We start from the raw sequence: 18,326 nt of genomic DNA, 5'->3' as shown, positions 1-18,326 counted from the left end.
AGACAAATCGCAGATTATTTTCATTGCGCCTAAAAATTGCTAAGCTCTGGGCCAAACCCCAAAAAGCAGCCAACACACATTCAAAAATAATAGCCACTCTCCCCTACATCAAAACCATCTCGGGAATGACTGACACACTACTCAGACCTCTTGTCATTTTGGTAGCACACAAAACCACCAACACATTAAAGCAGCTGCTACAGAACTTGAATGTCACTATTCAGAAAACAAGGAAAGCTAAAGTCGTTTACAAAATACCTTGAAAGAAGTGTAACAAATACTACATTGGATAAACAGGCAGAAAGCTAACCACCAGGACACGTGAACATAAACTAGCCACAAAAAGACATGACCATGACACACTCATTAGTATTCTTACATAAAAAGGAGGAAGGACCACCACTTTGACTGGGAAACCACATCCACCCTAGAACAAGCCGAACAGAGACATGTCCGCGAATTCCAAGAAGCGTGGCATTCCAACTGGAGCTCTCTCAACAAACACGGTGACTTGGAGCCCATTTCTCAGCCCATGAGAAAAAGAACAGCAAAAAACTTCGCTTCAGACATGAGATCACAATTGGGAATTATTTGACTAACCCAAGGTCCTGATCTGTGCCAAGAATTCGTCTCTGTAGACAAAGTTTTCTCAAATAAAAGTTGCATTCTTTCTGATCTGTTACCACAGAGAGTGGCCATTTGTTTCCCTACATACGATTAGGATGGAGTGCCAACGCAACTCTGCGGAAGGAACAGTGAGAATGATGGGCAGAGTGTCAGCTTCAAGAATTCAGATTGCATTTGCAACGGATAGCGCGATCCAAGTTGGGAGTGACAACCTTCGTCATGGAAAGCTAAAGGAAGACAAGGTAACTTTGGAGTAAAATGAAAACGATCCTGGAATTTTGCCGGAGTGCAAAGTAAAAATATTCCATGATCATGAGTCTCAGAACGAAGCAAAAACCAAATAGAAAGATGAAGGAGTTGAGTTTCAGTTAGAGGACCCCGTGTTTGTTGTAATGGGGCAGTAAGAACCTGAACGGTGGAGGGTCAGTCAGAATTGTTTAGTACTGAAAGGTTAATGAACTTAAAGCAGAATGAGACGAGATAATAAAAGATATGTTAGCACGAACAGTTGCAAGAATACTGACAGAAGAAATTATATCGAGATTTCGTTGGGCGGGTAGGATGTGGACAGGTGAGTGCTGTGATGTTACTTTTGCCGACAGCCTCTCACCAATGGACACAGTTTAGAGAGAAAGTGATTACACATTTGTGTACCATGTTAGGAAAACAGAAATTGATTGCCTGCATAATTCCAAAATGCAGGTAAGCACGATCGTATGTTTTGACACTTAAAGTCACTTTCAGGCCCAGACAATGATATGAGAAGGATAGGGTCAAACAATTTCAGAAATTATTGGCAGAAAGGATTCAAGTGTTTGAGCTGAGAGCGGACGATTAGAAATAGTCAGGGCAGGTTACGTTAGAAACTGCAGGAATATTGAATCATCAGCAAAATGTGACCAATTGGCTCGGTGACAGCTTGGCTGACAGATCTAAAGAAGAACACATTGCCGAAACACGCACAACTTATGCCACCTGCCTGCAGACAATGATCATTACTAATCTGTTGAAAATGAATGCTCACCGTATTCCCGTTTGGGTGACTGTTAGGAAAGTTGAGGGAATGGGTAGGAAAAAAGGTGTCTGACAACTCAGGAGTTTAAGCTTGCCAGTAGAGTATTGGGTACTGACAATGGTGATGAACAGGAACGTTAGATAGGGTTAGTTTTACACATACCCAAACTTGGGGGCAGACACACTTGCTCACTAAAAATGGTTCACGACAATGGGAGATACCATGAAAGTCGCTGGATATCAGTAAAACCGCTTTGACTCATGTGGTTATAATGAATACTATAAAAAATGAAAACTATAAAAGTTGTCACTGAGGAGGGGATCACTGGCCATACCGAGATGACATGAACAAACAAAGCAAAGAAGTTGCAGTTTTGTGACATATAACAACTATATATTATCTATATTCCAATGAAGAGGAACTCCTTCTTGCAGCATAAAACGTCAGCCACAGTAGTCAGATACTAGCAGAATGCATTGATGTGGCACAACATCAATGGATATTATATTGTTGTCAACAGTCCGACACAGAGCAACACACTAAATGGAGAGTGGCTGCCGAACTCGGAAGGATGAGCAGGGTTTAACTTCACCATCCAATGAACTCATGAAGATCAAAAAGACAGATATTAATAACAATTTGATGCATCAGATTTGAAAGTGGTACTGAATGCCCAAAAACACCTGAATAGTATCTCTAACATTACTGCAAATGTGTTTGTTATCTTGATAATTGTAATCATACCAGTATGTAAGAGCAAATAGTTTATTAAACAGTGCTGACACAGAGAATATGTGAACTGAAGAACTACATCATTCCAAAAAACTGCAGGTGTCGTGAGTATATCTCAATGTTTGTACCAGGAGGGGGATTTTATTTTCTCATCCTACGACGAAGTAGACAAGAACGTTGCCTGGGTCTTCTTTTTTAGCAAAGGCAAGACAGTCGACAGGGTTTTGACACTGATGAACAGCAGGTGCTCAAAGTTCGACTTATAAATGCCATCGACTTAAACCGGATATGATCAAGTTTTCTGTGTGAAGAAACGTGAATGAGTTGATCGGGTTTCTGTAAATAGGCGGTTCTAATCAAATAATAATTCCAATAAAGGGCATTTTTACAAGGCCTAGTTTGGCCACAACTAAAGTTTACTGAAGTTTGTCCTTTAATAAAAACTGGAAGGACAAGTTTGATTCTGCAGTATTCTTAATTTTTTAGGGAACAGTAAAATAGAAAGGCATTGTACAGTGTGGTTCTGAAAAAGGTGCACGACAATTCCACTGTCGGCTCTGATTCTCTCCCCACAGAGGCTGAGAGACCTGCTGCTTTTCTCCAGCAACTTCTGTTTCTGATTTGAATAACTGTCGGAAACTCTTTGAAGCAGGAGATTTGTTCAATTCTCTCTCCTCAGGGTGAATTCAATGAAATTACAGGACAATGAACAACTGAGTGAACCCCCCTCCACCAACAGAGGTGGACAGCAGTCACTCCTTATGGATGAATTGTTTAATTTATTTTAACAATAAATGCATTTGCTCGTCCCATCTGCACTGTAAACTATCTGGTACGATAGCAGGGAACTGTCAGAGTAAATTACTTCTGTCTTAAGTACCAGGTGAATGGCTTCTCCCCAGTTCAAAAAGATCAGACTGATGAGCTTTAGTACACACAAAATGGGTTGTAATGCCCTTTGCAACCTTTGCTTTTGTGCATGTGATCGCTCTTGAATTTTAAAAAGTGTCGTGAAGTAAGAGCAGCAAAAAGAGCAGAATGCAGCACCGGTATCCCCTCTTTTACATATTATTGCACTGTGTGGCCAGCGTTTATCTCTCATCGCCCTTCAGAAGATGGCGATCAAATGTCTTTATGAACTTTTGCATTACATGGAGTAATATCGTTCATTTCTGGACTCGCTCATGTGCCCTCGGTTCAAGGACTAGCTGAACCCCCTTCCTACACACGCAGAAGACACGTGGCCTCTCCGGCGTGAACTCGCTAGTGAGCAAGGAGAACGGGTGAACATCGGAAACGCATCCGTCACGCATGAGCAACTGAGTGGCTTCTCCTCCATTTGAACTAACTGGTGAGACAGACATGCGAAGGATATGGTCAGTCCTTACCGACATGCAGAGCATATGAACAATCTTTCTTCCCCGTCTGAAATCGTTCGTGTATGAGCAGTTCAGATGACTGAATGAATCTCTTCTCATACAAGGAGCTAGTGAATGGCCTCTCCCCAATGGAAGTGCATTGGTGCACAGTGAGCGTGAAAGAATATCTGAGCCTCTGGCCACAGGGTGTGCAGCTGAACGATTTCTACTTATGGTGCACTCGGAGGCAGGATCAAAGGCCGGATGACTGAGTGCATTCATTTCCACACACAGTGCAGGTGAAATGCTTGTTACCAGTGTGAACCTTTTGGTACATATTCAGGTCAGATGAATATCTAAATCTCTTTGAAATTTAGGTGCAATTCAATTCACACTCTCCTCAGTGTGAATGTGCCAGTCTATCTGGATTTTGGTTGGCTCCATAAATAATTTCGCACACATGGAGCAGCTGATTGGCTTCTCTCCAGTGTGATGAATCGACTGATTGCCAGCAAAATTGGCTCATTAATTCACTTTCAGCAATCTCGACACTCCTTCAATTCTCCATCGTTATGGTGGATATGTGTGTATCTATTTAATCGACCAGTTGGAAATTTCTCGGCGCACAGATCAGTCATTTACTCCATCCCTGTACGAATGATACATTTTTAAAAACTATGAATGATTGAAGATCTATCCACAAACCGTACTGTGGAACACTTATTATGTGGCTGTCTAAGTGTTTTTATAGCAGTGATGTTTTTATTCTTTTCGCCAAGGGACAGAACTAATGTTTCTATTTCAATATTCAAAGCCTGGCAATATTCAAGTTCTAATTAATTGAGTAACTCTGTTGAACATTGATAGAGAGTTCTGCTGAAGATGCATATCTCTCCATTCCTTCCACTGGAAAATCAAATGACAATAGTTAGTCGAAAGATAAAAGTTCATTTCAGGCGATTGCAGTTTCTATGACACACTTCTGCCGCTCTTGTTACTCAAGTTGCTTTTTGCGAATCCTCTCTGCCCACCGCCTGATGTTTCCTAACTGACAAGAGAGTGGACCCTCGTTGAAGCAATTAACGGTAGGGCCGACCATAATGTCGTAATAAACATAGGCCTCGGAGTCAGTTGTATAATTATTTGAACTTTGCTTCACAGGCGGAGATAAATATAGTTTGATTGACCCTTTGCATAACGGATTACGGACGTCATGTTCAGGTATTACGGGAAGAAGGTGAGGTATCGTTTGGAGTACTGTGTGCAATTCTGCTCGCCCTGTTTTAAGAAGGATCATATTAAATCGAAGAAGAATCAGAAAATATTTAGCTGGAAATGGAGGGGTTGAATTATGAACAACAGACTGGATAGGCTTGGACTTCTTTCACTGAAGCGCAGCAGTTTGAGGAGTGACCCTACTGAATTTCCTAACCTTATGAGGTTCAGAGATATGGTAAAAGGCAACGCATATTCCCCCTCGGGCAGTCTCCTTCAAAACTAGGAAACATAACTTTAATGAGAGCAGAATGTTTTAAAAAAGAACATAGAACACAGAATACAGACCCTTCGGTGTAATACAGGCCTTTCGGGCCTCGATGTTTCTCCAACCCGTGGAAGCAATCTGAAGCTTATCTCTTAAGCGTTAAACCATATGTTTATCCGATGACGAGGTCAATGTTTTTTTTAGATTAGATTAGATTACTTACAGTGTGGAAACAGGCCCTTCGGCCCAACAAGTCCACACCGCCCCGCCGAAGCGTAACCCACCCATACCCCTACATCTACATTTACCCCTTACCTAACACTATGGGCAATTTAGCATGGCCAATTCACCTGGCCTGCACATCTTTGGACTGTTGTAGACAATCCGTTCCACATCCCTACCACTCTCTGAGTAAAGATACTACCTCTGACAACTGTTCGAAATCTATCATCCATCAATGTAAATTTTATGTCCCCTCTTGATGGCCATCACCGTGAGAGGAAAAAGGATTTCACTGTTCACCCGATCTAACCCCCTGATTGTCTTAAATGTCTCATGTCACCACGAAACCTTCGTCTCTCTAATAAACACAGCCTCAACTCCCTCCGCCGTTCTTCAAAAGACTCTCCCTGCATACCGGAAAACATCCTCGGAAATCTCCTCTGAAACCTTTCCAAAGTTTCCAACTTCTTTTTATAATGTGGTGGCCAGAACTGCACGGAATAATCTAAGAGCGGAGACATCAGAAATTTGCATAGCTAAAGAATGATCTAGTGTTCCGAAACTCAATACCTCTGCCAATAAACACGATCACCCTGAATGCCTTCTTATGAATCCTATCAAACTGGTTGGTATCTTTCAGGGATCTATGTGCACAGTCATCGATACCGAACTGCTCATCTACACGACCATGAATCTTATCATAAGCCCAGTACTCTTCATTCCTGTTTCTCCTTCCAAAGCAAATCACCACACACTTACTCGCATTCAAGTCCAATTGCCACGGCTCAAGCCAACTCTGCAGTTTATCGATGTCATTGTGTAACTTACAACAGCCTTCGGTACTATCGATAACTTCACCAAACTTAGTGTCATTCGCAAATTTACTCACCCATCCTTCCATGCCCTCATCACGGAATTTAGAAAATGGCAAACAACAGTGGACCCAAAACTGATCCTTGCAATTCATTACAAGTCACTGAATTCCAGGATGAACATTCAACCGTTTCCTCCTATCTTCTGTCAGCTCGTGGATTTCTGATCCATTCAGGTAAATTACCCTGAATCTGTTGCCACCGTATGTTTTTACAATTGCCAACCGCGGGGAAACTTATACAACGCCTGATTGAAATCTATCTACACCACATCAACCGCTTTATCCTCATTCACCTGTTTGGTCATCATGTCATAGAACCCAATCAGGTTTCTGATGCAATACCTACCTTTCACAAAACCGTGCTGAGTCTCCCTAATCAAATCATTCATCTCTAGATGATTATCCTCCAGGCTTCGGACACTATTCCTCGCAAAAGCTCTGCAATCTCCTCCTTGGCTTCTCAGTGAATCCTGGGATAAGTATCATCCGGCCCAGGGGACGTATTCAACTTTCACACTTTCCAGAATTGCTTACACCTTCGCCTTGTGAACCTCACTCCCATCCTATCTAGTGGTCTGTCTCTCAGCATTCTACTCGACAACATTGTCATTTTCCAGTGTAAAAAAATGACGAAAAATATCATTTCGCACTTCCCAGACTCTTCAGAATTCACACACAACTTCTCACGAACTCTGATTGGCTCGAATCTTTCTCTTGTCGTTCTTTTATTTCTGTCGTACTGATCTTTGATCCTATCTGCCATCGACTTCGCATGACCCCTCCTGACTCTTCTCAGCACTGTCATTCGGTCTTTCCTGGCTAACCTGTAACTCCAAAGTGTCCTAACTGACACTTCACGTCTCATCCTAACAAAAGCAGTCTTCTTCCTCTTGACAAGAGATCGACTTCTTTAATGAACTCCATCTCTCTTACTCGACCACTTGCCACCTGCCTGACTGATATATGCTTATCAAGGACACGCAAGATCTGTTTCTTGAATAAGCTCCTTATTTAAATTTTTCCCAAACACCTGCAGTTTCCGTTCCCATGCTGTGCATCCTTAATTTCGCCTAACACATTGTAATTGCACACCTCTTAGCAATAGCTCTTGCCCTGCCTTATATACCTATTGCTTTCGATACTTACTGAAATATAACAAATTGTGTTCACTATCAAGAACGTGCTCAACTACCTGCAAACCTAACACCTGGCTAGGTTCATTATCCACTACTAATTCCAATGTGGCCTCGCCCCTTGCCTGCATACTGCGTCAGGAAACCATCCTGCACACATTCAACAAAAAAACTGACCCAGCTAAAGTAGTTGAATTATAGTATTTCCAGTCAATATTTAAAAGTTAACTTCCCCCAAAACAACTACTTTGTTACTCTTGCTCCTATCCAGAATTATCTTGTCTTCCTTTTCACTACATCTCTGGAACTACTTGGAAGCCTCCAGAAAACTCCCAACAGTGTGATTTCTTCTTTCATGTTTCTAACCTTAGCCCATATTACCTAAGGAGACGGGTCCACAAAGGTCCTATCTGCCGCTGGAATACTGTCCTTGACAAAACAATCACACCTTCCCCACTTTCAGCATCTTCACTGTTCTTACTGAAACATTAAAATCCTCGAACATGCAATAACCATTGCTGTAACTGCTCTATCCATGTTTCCAAAATGGCAACAATATCGAAGTCCTACGTAATAACATATGCGGCACGTTCACCCACTTTAATCCAGACGATCCTGGCGTTGGAATAGACAGACTACAAACCACCTTTCTGCTTGCTGTTGCACTCCTGCAAAATTGAACCCTCATTTTGACCTCAATACTCAACACTTCCTGGACAGTGGAACGACAAGTTGGATTCCCAACCAACTGCTGGTTTAGTTGAAACCCTTCGGAATACCTTTAGCAAACTTTTCTCGCAGGATATTGATACGCCCCTGGAACAGGTGCAGACCATTCTGTTTGTGGCGGTCCCAACTAACCAAGAATGAGCCCCAATTATCCAGTTTTCCGAAACCCTCTCTTTTGCACCATCAGTTTCGCCACATGCTCTACTCCTGTCTCTCCCTGTTCTTTGTCTCGCTCGCGCGTGGCTCGGGCAGCAAACCAGAGATAACTACTCTGCTGTTCTAACTATCAGACATGAGACATAATTTGTACACAGAGAGTATTTCGTGTGTTTAATAATCTACCACTGGAATTGATTCTGATACATCACTTCTGATACATAAACCAAGAGTCAAATCTCTGACCTATGATCCTGTCAATGTCGGATTAATTAATTCAAAAAGCCCCTCACTAAATGCAGGAATATTAACTCGAAGGGAGTGAACTGAGTAGAATAAATGAAGTAGAACTGTCTGAATTTGTTGAATTCAAACAACTTTAGGTAATTTTATTTCAATTATTTTATTTATCTTTTTAATTTGTGTTTTTTCACTGTTCTGTACCTCTTATTTCTTGATTGTGTCTCTTTCTCTCGCTCCCCACTCTCTCAATATTTAATTCCTCTCCTCTTCCCGCTTTGCGATCCTTCTCCCTGTTTTCCATTTTGTCTCTGCTTCACCCATCCCCCACATATTTTGACACATAACACTGTCTTCAATTTGCCTCAATCACGGCTCCTAATCTCCCTTTAATCTCTCCATGCACTGTCATTATCACCTTTGCATCTGGTGCCTTGACTCATCTTCTGTCAGCCTGGTATAAATAGCTCCCTAATTCTCCCCCTTTTTTATCTTTAACAAAGGGTCAGTCCGACTAGAAACGTTAGCTCTTTTCGCTCCTTGCAGTTGGTGCCAGACCTGCTCAGATTTTCCAGCATTTTCTCTTTGGGTTTCAGATTCCAGAATACGCCGTAATTTGCTTTTATTAATGGCTCGATGATGTTGCTGGTGGTATGATAACTCCAGTGTCGATGCATGAGAGATGAGCAAGCGAATGAATTCCCTGTGGAAGTCGTGTGACAAATATTAACAGAGATCCAGGAAAATAACATGAACGAATCTTTGATTTGAATTGAAGCCTGAACTCTGGTTCTCCTCCGAGACTGTGCCTGGTCTGCTTAAACTGCATATATTTCATGTTTTGCATTTGATTGTGAAAACAATTGAGACTGATTGATTTGCTGCAGACAACATCCACAAGTCATCACGGGTACGGCGATCAAGTCGTGTATCTATCCCTGTCAAATGTTTTATTGCTCAGGTAAGGCTTCCTGCATCGTGGATTCGTGGAGCACGTTGTTTGGAAATACAGAAACGCAGCTGAGATCCGGCATGGGACCAGCGAGTTGATGTTCATGACAGCGATGGTCGGCTTTCGAACGAAGACACATCTCAAGCGATCATGTGACAAGTTCTTGCAGACGGTGATGGTAAAAGCCATGGCGAACCCTGACACCGCATCGCGAACCACGCAAACGCTACACATGGTCAGGGTGGGGATCGAACTCACGACGTTGGCGTTATTAGCAACACGCTCGAAACAACTGAGCTAACCAATCAACGCCACCAGAGGTGTGAAAGCAAATGCCTCGATTGCCGGTGCTCACAACCATGGTGGCTGTTCATTTTCTGCTTCAGATCGATCGCACGATAGTCTGAAGTATTTCCTTACGTTGCAAAGCTTTTCAACAAAAAAAGCATTTACTTTTCTGAACACACATACTCGAGTTAACCATTTGCTCTGATATCCAAAATTAAGCACAATGTCCGGACGCATGCAATTTCAATCGCAATGCCACCAGCTCAGCTGCAGCTTGTCATGTCGACAAACATCGTCTGGAGAAACGTACTTTCAATGGTCGCGCACTGTTCTTCTGGATACTCAAAGATCTTTGGTGTCAGGGTTACGTGCTGCTGATAAACTGCTAAAAACCTTATGCCAAATGCAATTGAATTGTAATCTAACAGTGGGATTCTTTCTGCTCCCGAACGACGCAGTTGCTTTGGTGTCAGCAACAGCTCAGAAGTCAATTGTACGTTTTGCTCAAGGACTCATGTTGCTTGTGCAATCTACGTTTGACAGCATATTTTGCAAGTTATCAGGCCTTCCTGCAGCGTTTATCAGCGACAGATCAGCTGCTAAGATGATTGCTTCAGACAGCATGCTACATCCTACATTTGAAAATGGAAAAGGTGCAACCGTTTACAGGCTGAACACTCACTCACTATTTTGCCTGGCGCGTCAGAGGCTGGGAGCAGATCTTACGGAGGTTATCCAATCATGAGGGGCATGAATCGGGTAAATAGACGACTTCCTTTCGCTCAGGTGGGGCAGTGCAAAACGAGAGGCTATAAATCTGGGGGTGTGGGAGGGTGAGAATTCGAAAGGCAGTGAGTGGCAACGGTGCACGCAGAGGGTGGTGCGTTTTGGAATAACTTGCCAGACGATCTGGTGATGGATGGTATATTTCCAATACTTTTAAGGAATCTGGATGTGTATTTGAATAGGAAGGCTTTCGAGAGAAATGGCTCAAGTGCATGCAATCGCGGTTGGATCACTTGAGGACATCTGTTCGGAATGGACGAGTTCGACCGATGACTGTGTTTTCAGTGCTGTCCATATCTAATGGCTCTATGATAGTGCAGGTGAAATGATAAAAAAGATAAATAAAATAAATGAAGTAAAATTGTCTGAAGTTGTTGAATTCAAACTACTTCAGGAAATTTTATTTCAATTATTTTATTTATCTTTTTCAGTTGTGTTTTTTTCACTGTTCGGTACCTCTTATTTCTTGATTGTCTCTCTTTCTCCAGCTCCCCATTCTCTCAATACATTTTTCTTCTCCTCTTCCCGCTTTGCTATCCTTCTCCTCTGTTTTCCATTTTGTCTCTGCTTCACCCATCCCCCACATATTTTGTCACATAGCACTGTCTTCAGCTTGTCTCATTCACAGCTCCTAATCTCCCTTTAATCTCTCCATGCACTGTGATTATCACCTTTGCATCTGTAGCCTTGACTCACCTTCTGTCAGCCTGGTATAAATAGCTCCCTAATTCTCCCCCTTTTTATCTTTAACAAAGGGTCATTTAGACTCGAAACGTCAGCTCTTTTCTCTCCGTGCAGATGGTGCCAGACCTGCTGAGATTTTCCAGCATTTTCTCTTTTAGTTTCAGATTCCAGAATCCGCAGTAATTTGCTTTTATTAATGGCTCTATGATGTTGCTGGTGATATGATAAATCCAGTGTGGATGCGTAAGAGGTTAGCAAGCGTGAGGGTGAATTCCCTCTGGAAGTCGTGTGACAAGTATTAACAGAGATCCAGGAATATAACATGAATTGAAGCTTTGATTTGAATTGAAGCCTGAACTCTTGTTCTCCTCAGAGACTGTGCCAGGTCTGCTTAAACTGCATATATTTCATGTTTTGCATTTGATTGTGGACACAATTGAGACTGATTGATTTGCTGCAGACAACATCCACCAGTCATCACGGGTACGGCGATCAAGTCGTGCGTCTAACCCTGTCAAATGTTTTATTGCGCAGGTGAGGCTTCCTGCATCGTGGATTCGTGGAGCACGTTGTTTGGAAATACAGCTACGCAGCAGAGATCCGGCATGGGACCAGCGAGTTGATGTTCATGACAGCGATGGTCGGCTTTCGAACGAAGACACATCTCAAGCGATCATGTGACAAGTTCTTGCAGACAGTGAAAGTCAAAAACCACGGCGATCTTGGACACCGCGCCATCGCTTCGCATGGTCAGTGTGGGTTTTGAGCCCACTACCTTGGCGTTATGACAACCACGCTCTAAACTGCTGAGCGAACCGATTGACGCCGCCCGGGCCGCCCAAGCAAATGCCTATATTGCCGGTGCTCACAACCACGGTGGCTGTTCATTTTCTGCGTCATATCGATCGCACGATAGTATGAAGTATTTCCTTTCGTTGCAAAGCTTTTCAACAAAAAAAGCATTTACTTTTCCGAACGCGCATACTGGAGTTAACCATTTGCTCTGATATACAAAATTAAGCACAATGTCGGGACGCATGCAATTTCAATCACAATGCCACCAGCTCAATTCTCTGGAAACTGTCCTTGGAAACATTAGACCCTTTTCACTCCACTGATAAAAGCTTGCCAAACTATTATAAAAGACCTTGCTCAAACCCATTTCTCGTCCAAATTCAATTAGCTAGCATGGAAGTTCAGTTGCCACAGGCCTGCCATTCTGATTTCTTTTTTTAAGGTTTTCGCACTCACATTGCATGCAACCTGTGACAAAATTTTGTAGCTTTGTGACCCAGTTATGACAGTGACATCAACTGCCATAATGTTTTATTCGGCAGTGCAGTTTGAGAATTTACTGCTGTACTAAAATAAATATATTGCAATGGAGTATGGCCCAAATAACTGATAAGGAGGTTAGCAGCAGAGTCCTCATCTCTCCGTCGAATTTTCCAGGGACTGAAACAAATTTAAGTTTGAAAAATTGAACTGTTTAGATTATTGGAGAGAAGTTTGAATTGGGGGATATACTTTGATAAATAAGGATTTCATCCTCCAGTAGTTGTGCGCGATCTTGCTCCCTCACCAGGGCACGGTTGACAGTTTAGCTGAACCTCTCTCACTCAGGGTTATTCCCAAAATGTCTTCATTTTTTTTTAAAATGTGCACACAGTAGAGAGAACCCTACCTCTGTCCTGTTCTACGAATTTTTGAAAAAGAAAGTAAATTGAGACAGAAAACTTCATGACTTTAAGCCAAGGACTTAGATGAGCAGTTGAATTGTGGCATTTAAGATTATGGGAATAGTGCAGAACGTCGGGCAAGTGTTATGCATTACTTTATTTTTGTTAGGATGCGCTTGATGGACTGTCAGGATGCCCTCTATACCATATGATTTGCTACTCTATTTGCTCACAGGCCAATTGAAAATTGGTTGCCACGTATTTTGCCGTCCTTTGCTGTGATCCTACATCTCCTCAGTACCTACATTTGCTTTTACTACTCCACGAGACAACACCCCACACTACCTCCAACTCGTCCACGCCAACCAGATATCTTGAACAAATCTCGTCCCAAATGCTTGCAACTGGCCGCTAGCCCTTTGAACCTTTCCTATTTGCACACCCATTCAGATCCCTTTTACATGTTGTAATTGCCACCACCATTTCATCTGGCATACATGCCCCAATCTCTGCATGAAAACTTTGTACTTAGTTCCCTTTTATATTTTTCCCCTCTCACCCTAAAACTATGTCTTCTTCTTCTGGACAACCCCACCCAAGGGCAAAGACCTTGTCTATTTATCATATGTCGGCCCCTCGTTAACGTAAACCTCGATAAAGCCACCCCTCAGCCTCTGTCGCTCCAGGGAAAACAGCCTCATTCTATTCAGCCTCTCCCTGTAGCTCAAATCCTCCAACCCTGCCAACATCCTTGTAAAGATTTTCTGAAACCTTTCAAGTTTCACAACATTCTTCCGATAGAAAGGAGAGAAGAATTGCATGCAATATTCCAAAAGTGGCCTAAACAATGTATTGTACAGTAACAACATGATCTCCAATCTCCTATACTCATTGCTGTGACCAATAAAGGGAAGCCTACCAAGCACCTGCTTCACGAACCTCTCTACCTGTGACTCTATTTTCAAGGAGCTCATTGTTCCTTGAAACCCTCCCTCCTACTGTGTCCCTTCGCCATATATCCAACTCCTCCCTCGAGGCCAAAGTGGGTACTGAAGATGCTGGAGATTGGAGTCAAGATTAGAGTGGTGCTGGAAAAGCACAGCAGAGCAGGTAGAATCAGGTCGCAAGAAAAATCGACGTTTAAGGCAAAAACTCTTCATCAGTAGTGAGGCCGATCTCCTCTCTCTCTCTCTATTCCTCACCTCACCACCACGGACATGGGAAACAAACCAGAAATGACAACTCCGCCTGTCCACGCTCTATGCTTCCATCCAAGCTCCCTGATTTTCTGCCTTAAATCCTCATCTCTCGTCGTACCTATGTCGGTGGTGCCGATGTGGAATATGGCTTGGCGCTCCTCCCACTCCCCCTCGAGGATTCCGAAAACACGAGCAGAGACATCTCGAATCCAGGCTCATGGGAGGCAACACACCACAAAACCTCCTATCGGTCCCCCCAATTATACAGTTCCCAATTACTTATGCTCTGCTCCTATTCGCCCTTCCCTTCTGAGCAACAGGGATAGACTTTGTGCCATATACAGGCCCCATTACCTACCCCGGGCATTGGGAAGACTAAGCCTGTAGGGGTGTTGTCTTACTGGGAATAAAAACATTCCCTACTTCCAGCTCATATTGGAGAATAGAATTAGTCCTCCCCATTTTGTTCCTGCGGATGTCCTCAGACTCTTGCAACTAAACTTTCATTTCGTTCTTTCTTCCTGGGACAGACATTTCACTCTCCTATCCCATTCTTCAAGGAATTCCTCGTTATTTTACATATTTTGATGCACATCAACATCCAAGCCATCTGGATTGCCTCTCTATACAGGGCAGCAACTAAGACCTGTTTCTTCAGTTCCCTGTCCCTTTTGTTGTAAGGTTTTAACATACTCACATTACATCCGATAGAGTTTCTTTTTGTCTGACATCTTTACCAGATTGTTTGTCTGACTCAACCTGTTCTCAATTTGTTAGGTACCCCTCAATCTGGCTTTGAAGGGCTCTCCTTTCACTTGTAACAATACCCTGGGAAAACGTACGCAGTTTTGAGTTTCTTTTGTCTGCCTCCTGCTTCCATCTGTGCTTTTCCCTCTTCAGGTAATTCACTTATTAAATTTAATTTCTTCCTTCACTTTAGATATACAAATCAAATGTGAAATCTCTGACGTCGGTCCTGTCAATTGTTTTCTTTTTTAGTTTGAAATGCCTTCTCACTTCATACCAAATATTGACTCAAAGGGAATAAACTAAGTAGATTCGTTTGGAGCATCTCTAATGGTAATCAAGATGAAGGGGATACGTTTATCCCCATCATTCGGGAAAGAATGACAGTACACGCTTAACATTGTCCTCAGGTTTTGAAGCCACGTTTCCAAGTCTCCATTGTGGTACACGCTTGGTTGAACATGCTGCATGTCTAATCTATCCAAGATTTTCATACATAGTTTAGCAGTACAATTAGACCATTGGAATAACTGAATCTACCTGTGTAGGCCATACCATCTGAACAAAATGGCCTTTGCCTTAACAGTAGGTAATGGAATTGCCTACGGAAAACGGGGAGACACAGCCATTCCGGTTGGTAAGTACTGGGTCCCATTTTTAGTTTTAGAGAGGGTACATACGCAATTAAGCGTATAACCCGTGCGAAATGTTCTGCAAAAGTGGCAATTAGCAACAAAGGTCTGGTTTTGTAATTGCCTGTGGCTTCCCCACCATTTGGCACATATGAACCTATGGCATATTTTACCAACGTTCTTGTGCAGTGCAGGACAACGGACATAGCCTGCATCGTCCTCACACTGAGATTAACTCCTACAGGTGATTCGTGCATTGCTCGCAATGTTTCCTGAACATATGCTAATTGCAACACAATCTGGTGCACGTCCACCCATTTTTTCTCTGCATGAACCTGCTGTTATATCCATTTTACCCCTCGAATTCTGTCCTTAAGATAGTAATACTCGGGAATATATTCTGATTCCTTTTCTCAGTATGCACCATGATATAGATCTGTTACCGTCTCATTTTCCGGTTGTAAGTCCATTTGCTTTTCAGGACAAAGCAACTCTGCCTGATCCTCCACCTGTTCTGGTTTTTGCTGTACCATGACATCAAGCAGGGTGTCACCGAACTGAAGATCAACTCCTTAATCTGTTTTTTTAGCTTTTCATTCTTGCTGTAACTTACCAGAATGGGATCTTTTTACTACACGGCCTGGAATAATTCCAATAATTTTGCTTTGAACTACTCAGTTCCCTGGTTTTCCTTTGATTTTCTGCATGACAAGGAACATTACCCCCACCTTGAATCCTGTCGGGTCGTTCCCAAAACAAGCCGTATTCCTGGAACTAACAGTCTGCCAATCACTCCCAAAACGTTACTTCCCCAGTCTTGATTTGGCACTCCAATATGATCTGTTAGAGGGACATGTTACATTTCTGTCCCTGTATTCACAGTGGCTGAGTGGTTAGCACTGCTGCCTCGCAGCACCAGCCTCGGGTGACTGTCTGTATAGAGTTTGCACATTCTCCCTGTGTCTACATGGATTTCCTCCTGGTGCTCCAGTTTCCTCCCACAGTCCAAAGATGCGCGGGTAAGGTGAATTCGCCATGCTAAACTGCCCATAGTGTTCGGTGCATTAGTGGGGAGTAGGTGAATGGTTCTGGGTGGATTACTCTTTGTTGGGTCGGTGTGGACATGTTGGGCCAAAGGGCCTGTTTCCGCTCTGGAGGGAATGGAATCCAATCCAATTGCGTAACATGTCAGAAAGAGTGCTGATACTTTCAGTTTACTATCGGAGACTGACCAGATACCGTATCTCTCAACATTGTCACTTCTTTCCTTTCGCCACTACACCGCACCCCACCCCCCGCCAACCGTCCGTTCTTCCTGAATAAACTTTACCCACGGAGGTGAAGTCTTTATAGCGACCAGGCACTATCTCAATACCCAGCTCCTGCCTAGGCTCTGCACTCTCTTGTAGCTTCTCGACTTTACTTCGGGTTTCCTTGACGACTTCCACTAAGCCCACTGTTTTAGCCTATTTTACACCATCTATTTCTCTCGTGGATTTCTTTAACGACCAGCACTGGTGCTTAACATTTTCCACTTTACCACAGTGGAAACACCTGGTGACTTTCACATCCTTTTCAATTCCTTGTGATTCTTGTTCTCGTGTGATAAGTATTTCCATGGTAATTCGCTCTTTGTTTTGTAATAAATGATCTCCCCTTCTCCTGATTAATATCCCTCCCGGGATGAAATTCCTGTTCGAAATTAAATTTCACCTTCTGCAAAAATGAATATTCATCTGCCAGCAGAGACACTGTTCTCACTTTTTGAACCATCTCTTCATCCACATAAGTTCTTATCAACTCTGGAAGTGAGCTCTTAAACTCCTCCCACCGAACAATCTCTCTTACAGCCTTATGTGTCTTGTCTATTTTTCAGTTGCACATCTATCGTAATTCCCATGTTTAACTCTTGAGATCTCAAGGTAAGTCTGACCTGGTTCCTTCTTTATATTTATACACTGTTGTCTATATGGTTCTGGAACCAATTCATAAGCACTCAAAATAACATGTTTGGCATGTGCATACTCTCTGCACCCCCGTGACAGACTTGCGCATATCTTACCAGCCTTGCCTCCAGCATGATTCAGTATGAGGTGAAAGTGAGTAACGTAGATGCTGGAGATTAGAGTCAACATTCGAGTCGTACAGGAAAAGCACAGCAGGTCGGGCAGCATCAAAGGAGCAGGAACATCGATTTTTCGGGGAAAATCCGTTCATCAAGAGTTCTGATGAAGGGCTTTTGTCTGAAATGCTGATTTTCCTATAAATCAGCATTACACATGCGTTCTCTGGGCACCACATCTGCCTAGCCAATTTTATAAATATGATATCCCAACAATGTTTATGTCTAAGATGGGCTTGTTCATCGTCACTATCCACTGCCCTAAGCTTGCCGTATCGTTTCATCGTTCTAAACTGACTTTCGTGTTCACTTTGCTATTTGCGAAGTTCAATTTCTTTCTTTCTCCCTCTCTCTCACTTTTTGCCAAGCTGGGAAACTTCTCTCTTTTCCTTGATCTTCTAACATGGCTGTTCTTTCATTTTGAAAATTTCTTCTCTCTTTCTCTCTCTGGGTCTTTGCTTTGCGAAGATTTTTTATGTGGAGAACGTGGTGCCTCAAACGCACAGCACGTCAGGTAGCATCCGAGGAGTAGGAGAATTGACATTTTCGTCATAAGCCCTTCATTGCCTGGAACGTCGATTCTCTTGCTCCTTCGAAGCTCCCTGACCTCCTGTGCTTTTCCAGCACCACATTCTCGGCTCTACTCTCCGGGATATGCATTCCTCACT

This window comes from Chiloscyllium punctatum, chromosome 43 (assembly GCF_047496795.1).
Source record: "Chiloscyllium punctatum isolate Juve2018m chromosome 43, sChiPun1.3, whole genome shotgun sequence".
NCBI lineage: Eukaryota > Metazoa > Chordata > Chondrichthyes > Orectolobiformes > Hemiscylliidae > Chiloscyllium > Chiloscyllium punctatum.
Note: the sequence above shows the minus strand (reverse complement) of the source record.